Genomic DNA, 6,339 nt, shown 5'->3' with positions numbered 1-6,339 from the left:
CTCCCATGCTCCCTGGAGACCCAGCCCCGCCTCCGCAGCCAGAATGCGCATGTGCCCCGCAGAGCCGGAAGGCGGATTGCAGAGCCGGAAGGCGGATTCCAGCGCCCTCTCCCGGCCGCAGTGTTGCAGCGCAGGAGCCTTGGCCTTGACTGCTTAGCGGTGGATCTGAGTCTGAATAGCTGAAATTCTCGTTTATATATTCAGTAGTTTTCTTTTGGAAGATCAAATGAAAATAGAGCACGGTATGATTTGCTTTGATGACAGAGAAGTGAAACAAAGAAGCAACACCAACGACAATATACAAACGGCGATTGATTCCCTGTATGTGGAGGGAAGAGGAGCTTGAATGAAAGAAACATTCTTGAATAAAAGAACCTGTCGGTATGCATTAGTCAAATCCCATACAATTTTACCACATAAATAGTACATCTTATTGTGACTCAGGACTACAGCTTATGTCATATACAATTTTGGGGGAAGTGGGACACTCCCTAGTACAAGGAAAGAACACTGACTCAAGGATGTAACCCATACACAACATGCTTAAAGTTTCTCTGCATTGTTACTTTTCTCAAGACTGAGGGCAGAACATTGACTGAAGGAGAACTCAGTGGAGAGAGCTCACTGGACAGAAACCATATATATGTTGGAATAATCAAAACCACTGAAGTGGCAAGCGGAACAGCGGTTCTAGTGACGCCTGTGCAGCACCCGGAGCTGCGGATGGAAGCAACACCCCCAGCCCCGCCCCCGCCCCCGCCCCCGCCGCCGCCATGCTGTTCTCCAACAGCCACAACACGCTGAAGCTGCGCCTCGGGGCTGAGGACTGCTTCCCCGACCTGAGCAGCCACAACCACGTACCGACCCTGAGCTGTACGCGGCGCTGCGCGCCAAGAGCACGGCGAGCGGCTTCACGCTGGACGGCATCATCCAGACAGGCGTGGACAACCCGGGCCACCCATAGGTCCTGACCGTGGGCTGCGTGGCGGGCGACGAGGAAGCGTTCAAGGATCTCTTCGACCCCATCATGGAGGACCGGCGTGGCGGCTGCAACTGTAATGAGAGTTGTGCCTCAAATGTGTTTTACACAATGACTCACTCGAGTGGAATATGCTGCCCTGTCACCAGGAAGGTGACTTACGCCTTACTGGACACCAGGAAGCTCATGGACTCTATGAGCACAGTGTAGCTCAAATTCTCATTGTGAGCTCATCTCAAAGGGTCAGAAACAGGAACTTTTCCAAGCATTTACCTTTCCTCAGAAAAACCCTTTTATGTTCTGACCCATTTCAATAGGCAGCAGACAACGAAGTGAAAACCAAGGCCTTTATCACTACAAGTAACTTCCTTCCTTTATTAGGACAAGGCAAGAAGAGAAATGATACAGTTTGGATAGTTGTCTCCTCCAAGTCTCACATTGAGCACAAGATGAGCACAAGACCGACCTCAACCCCGGCAACCTGCAGGACGGCGACGACCTGGACCCCACCTACGCCCTGAGCTCTTGGGTGCGCACGGGGAGCGCCGCACCAAGGAGAAGCTCGCGGTGGAAGCCCCGTCCAGCCTGGACTGCGAGCTGGCGGGCGGGTACTGCGCGCCCAAGAGCGTGACCGAGGCGGAGCTGCAGCAGCTCATCGCCGCCCACTTCCTCTTTGACAAGCCCGTGTCGCGCCTGCTGCTGGCGTCCGGCGTGGCCCTCCACTGGCCCGACGCCCGAGCCCGCGGCATCTGGCACGATGACAGTAGGACCTTCCTAGTGTGGGTCAACGAGGAGGACCACCTTCGGGTCATCTACACACCTGGAGCACCTCTGACTACAGTTCGTCTAAGTCAGGCTTTACTAGGCCTGCTCTGTGGTTCACGGTCAGAGGAGCTCATGCAGGGATTAGACGACACAGTTCTCTCCATCATCAGTTTTTGTGCTTTCTCATACAGCCCCTTCTCCATATATAGATATTGGAGATTTTGCCCAGTGGATTCCCTCAAGGTCTCGATTTTATTAAACTTGTCAAGGCTTCCACAGATTGTTTTTCCACTTAGTGAGACTTGTTTCAAAAAAAAAAAAAAAAAAAAAAAGGGGAAAAAAATTAAATGGCAAATGAGAATGCTAATAGTCCTCACAGGTGAAGGTGTCCAGAGAGACAGGAGATAGGTAGCCTCATTTTGGTCAGTAGCTCACGCTCACCTGGGACAGTGGAATGTCTTTGTTTGGAATAAAAAGGACCTTTCTATATAGACAACCAGGAACAGAAGTCACCATATGAGCAGAAGGGCTTTCATAAGAGAACAGAGTCCTTAACATTTTCAGTTGAGTTTCCCAGAGGAATGAGAGTGAGCAGTTTAGAACTGAAATAATTATCAAATGAGAACATAAACTACAAATATATTGGCAACAAAGGAAGTTTAGCAACAACACTCCTTTAGTTTCAGTTAAAGTGATTTACGCTAAATGATAAACCAGTTGGTTTAAATGATCACAGGGCATTTTATCTGTGAAAAACAGGGGAGTCTCCCTGTGTTGACCAGGCTGGTCTCGAACTCCTGGGCTCTTGGCCTCCCAAAGTGCTGAAATTGTATGAGCCTTTATACCTGGCTTTTAAAGACATTCTATAGGTTGAGAAGGATATGGGCTATGAAAACAGTGGAGACAGGACATGCATATTGCATTTCAAGTCACTTGACACTGATAGGGAAAAAAGAAAAGGAAAAAAGAAATGAGAAAGCCTAAATACACTTAGATTCTCAAAGGCTGTTAGTTTTATCTGAGACAATGGATAAGGAATTTCTAGGAAATATGCAGAAACAGAGAAAGTTCCTCTGATTGAAACAGATAACTTTACATATTTTCCTCCAGCATAGTTTTCAGAATGAGAAAATTAGCACCATAAAGACAAGTACCAATACCAGAAGATCTCTTGAAAACACGTTTTATTTGTTATTTTAAAACATTTTACAAATTGTCTTGTTCCAGATTTTTTTCTCTCTTATTTACATCTCTACAGGAAGCCAGCTTAATTGATTAGAGAAGGAAATTTTCTAGAGCAGCACGGAGGGGTTTTGCTGCCTCTGTTCTGGGAGGGTGTGCTGTAAGTCTTCTATGATGAAATGGTCTGTGATACATACTTTCCTCTGCTTGAAAGCTGAGTCTCCAAATTTTGGCAAATTAGGGAAAAGGCAAGCCTCAGTTTGCCATTGTTATGGCTCTGAAAGGGCAGGGATCAGGGGATCATAATAGATTTTAGAAAGTGTCCATTTTTTTTTCTAGTTTTTTTTTTTTTCCCCCAGTTTGTTTAGGTCTCTTCCTCCATTTATTTATTCATCTGAACCTGCTGAGAAATGTTCCATCTTTGGGATTGCCTTTTGCTGTTCTGTTCTCTTCCAACATGCTATTTTGTGAACATGCTAAGAAGACAAGTCCAGAAAGCCCAAAGTCTGAATATAAATGAGACTAAGTAACTGTATAATCTTCTTGAGTCTCAGTCTCCTCTTTTGTAATACGGGTGCTGAATTAGATGACCTTTGGGGAACTTGCAGCTTCAGTAAAGCATGCTTTGGTCAGTTCTCACTGCAAACAGCCAGAATGCAGACGTTGCTCAATCTACAGCCAACTTGAATTTTGATTTAGGGGCATTTCTTTGTAAAACTTGATGTTTTAGATCCAACAAGAAAATGAAAAACACTCTAAGCAATTCCTAACTATAAAAGAGAGGAAGGAGTACATGACAGTGATAATGCTGAAGCAGCCACAATTAGCGTCTAGCAGGAATTCCCTTTACTGTGAGGCTCAAGCTGTTCACATTATAGATACCAGAATCTTTGCACAGAGGACCCAATGTCCTACATCTGTTTAAAGACAGAGCTACAACTTTAAAACTCAATTCACCTGAGTACCAGTCCAGCCATTCCACTCCATCTGTTTTATCTATTTATTCAATGGCTTACTTTTTTATAAAGTGAAAAAAATGGTTAATAGGCCCCGTGTCAGGAACTGAGGCTACAAAGGTCAAAAAGATATAGTGCCTGCCTGGAAGAAGTTCACAGCCTAGGAAGGGTGTCTCTCTAGCATTGGAAACTGGACTGACACGGCTTCGGATAATCCAAACTTTGCAGATCAAAGAGAGAAGGTACAGAGAGATTTGTCCCACTGATATCGTAGCCAGAGAATCTTTACGTCTTTCATTCTTTCAGCTGGTGCTTAGTTTTTAGTGCTTCTTTCTGTTTTTGCAGCAAAATGGTGTTAATTCAGCTCTACAGCCCCCAATCTTTACTTCAAAAGTAAGACATTCAGCTTCACAGTGACCTTCCAGTCTCTTACAAATCAGTGCTCTATGAATTGCTGTCCTGGCTAAGTAAAGAAAGCAATTTGTTTTTAGTTATCTAGTAATTAGTAACTGGAATATAAAATTACATTGCCTTGGCCAAATTCAGACTTCCTCATTACTGCCACTGCTAGAAACACAGACTATAAACCTAGAAATTAGAAAAATCAGATGTTATCTGAACAGTTCTATCTGAGCTCAGAACCCTGGTACAATATAATCAATGTCCTTATTAAGTCACTTAGAAAAAACAGAAAAGATTTTTATATGTCAAAATCATATCTAGCTTGTACAGAAACAATGTTTCTTCCAAGGATGGTGACAAAATACTTTCTGATTTCAATAAACAGTCCTTACCAACAGATTTTTTTCCATGTCTCCAAATAGTCTTTGATTTATAGCAAAAGTTAAAGATTGTTGCATTATAGGCAGACCAATAATAGATTATATGCCTTGGCATATGGTTTTGGAGTCTTAGTTTTAGGTAGAAAGATTAAAAAAAAAACCATGATACTCATCCTTCTCAATTTACTGTGCAAAGAACACCAATGGAATCATGTATTTAGCTCTGGCAAGCAAATGAGACGTAGGCAACGTCCCCCACTCATAACAGAGATTAGGTTGAAGAGAGAAAAAATATGTCAAAACAGGAATCTTTTTAAATTGGTAAGATATATTCTTAGGAAAAAATAGTGGAAGAAGTTGCAGTTAATCTCAAAAGGAGCAATGTTTATTCTTGGAAATAACAACTTTTGGGAAGAAACAGTACATATCAGCTGCCATATATCTGAAATACTATCATGTGGAAGATATTTTGTTAGTTCCAAGTGAAGGCAAAGACTAATGGAAGGAAATTGCAGGGACTTATATTTGTGCTCAAATTAAGGAGAAATTGTTAAATAGTCCAAAGTTGAACTTGGGATACTGTGAGTTTCAGATTACTGAAATTTATCAGTCTTCTGGACAATCAGTAGTTGACATATGTATATAAACATGTATAGGATATTCAATACTGAATCAGGGCAAAGAACAAAAAAAAAGTAAGTAGAAGAACAAATGACAATTAAACAATAGTAAACTCTAACATAGCATAGAGTATGTGCCCAGCAATGCCCAGTTATATAGAAAGATTGTCAAACTGTCCCAAAGCAGTCATTTTTGCCTTCAGACTTTTAGCCATAGAGCCCCTGGGTTACCTGGACACATGAATACTTAGCTAATGACATCAGCTCCTAGCTTCCTATATGTCCATATGAACAAACTTGGAAAAATGAAAAAGGAGCGAAATGATGTGAGCTGCTTCTATGTAATCTCGATCATGTTCTATACTTTCTAACCCTGCCTGTTGGAACATCCTTGGGACCCAATAAAATGGTCACCTGTTTAGGAAAGCAGGGTTAACCTTCAGCCCAAATCACAACATAACTTGGTGAAAACAAACCCTGTACCCTCACCTAGTCAACTTAGCTATTTTTGGACTTTTACATGAAATAAGGTTTTATCTTTTCTCAGTCACTCTAAGTTTCTTTATTATAATAAGTTAGTTTCTAATTAATGTAACAAGTTTATTCCTCTTCAAAACAATGCTGTTATTGTTATCATTTATAGAAAGGAAAGTAAAACACAAGAGTACATACAGCTTATAAAGATTGTCACTGAGATCCAAACTCATATAGTTTGGACTAATAACCTATGTTTGTTGCCTTTTATGTTGATCATTAAATTCACTTCTAACTCTGAGATTCCGTGCGATTATGGTGATGGTGGTGGTCCTAATTTGTGCCCAGACTATGCTTATTATTGTAAATAAAATATGTCCAAGATGAGTTTTGTGGACAGGGAACTATTAGGCATCTACGTCTATAGATTGATCTGAATAAATTGGAGTACTGATTAAAGTGGATGGAGAAGACAATTTAAAATGCGTTTATCCTGGAGCATTGTCTGACATCTATGAAAAGATGCTGAGGGCAGAAAATAGGGAACTGATTTTACAGCTGAGGCTTTCATGGGGTCACTG

General features: G+C 41.9%; 1 pseudogene; it reads left to right on the top strand.

Annotated features, from left to right (window-relative positions):
- Positions 1–705: 705 nt before the first annotated feature.
- Positions 706–4,279, top strand: LOC116546150 (annotated as a pseudogene).
- The last annotated feature ends 2,060 nt before the right edge of the window (positions 4,280–6,339 follow it).

This window comes from Sapajus apella, unplaced genomic scaffold (assembly GCF_009761245.1).
Source record: "Sapajus apella isolate SASKATOON/1434 unplaced genomic scaffold, GSC_monkey_1.0 scaffold631, whole genome shotgun sequence".
NCBI classification, from domain to species: Eukaryota; Metazoa; Chordata; class Mammalia; order Primates; family Cebidae; genus Sapajus; species Sapajus apella.
Note: the sequence above shows the minus strand (reverse complement) of the source record. Positions and strands in the feature narration are given on the sequence as shown.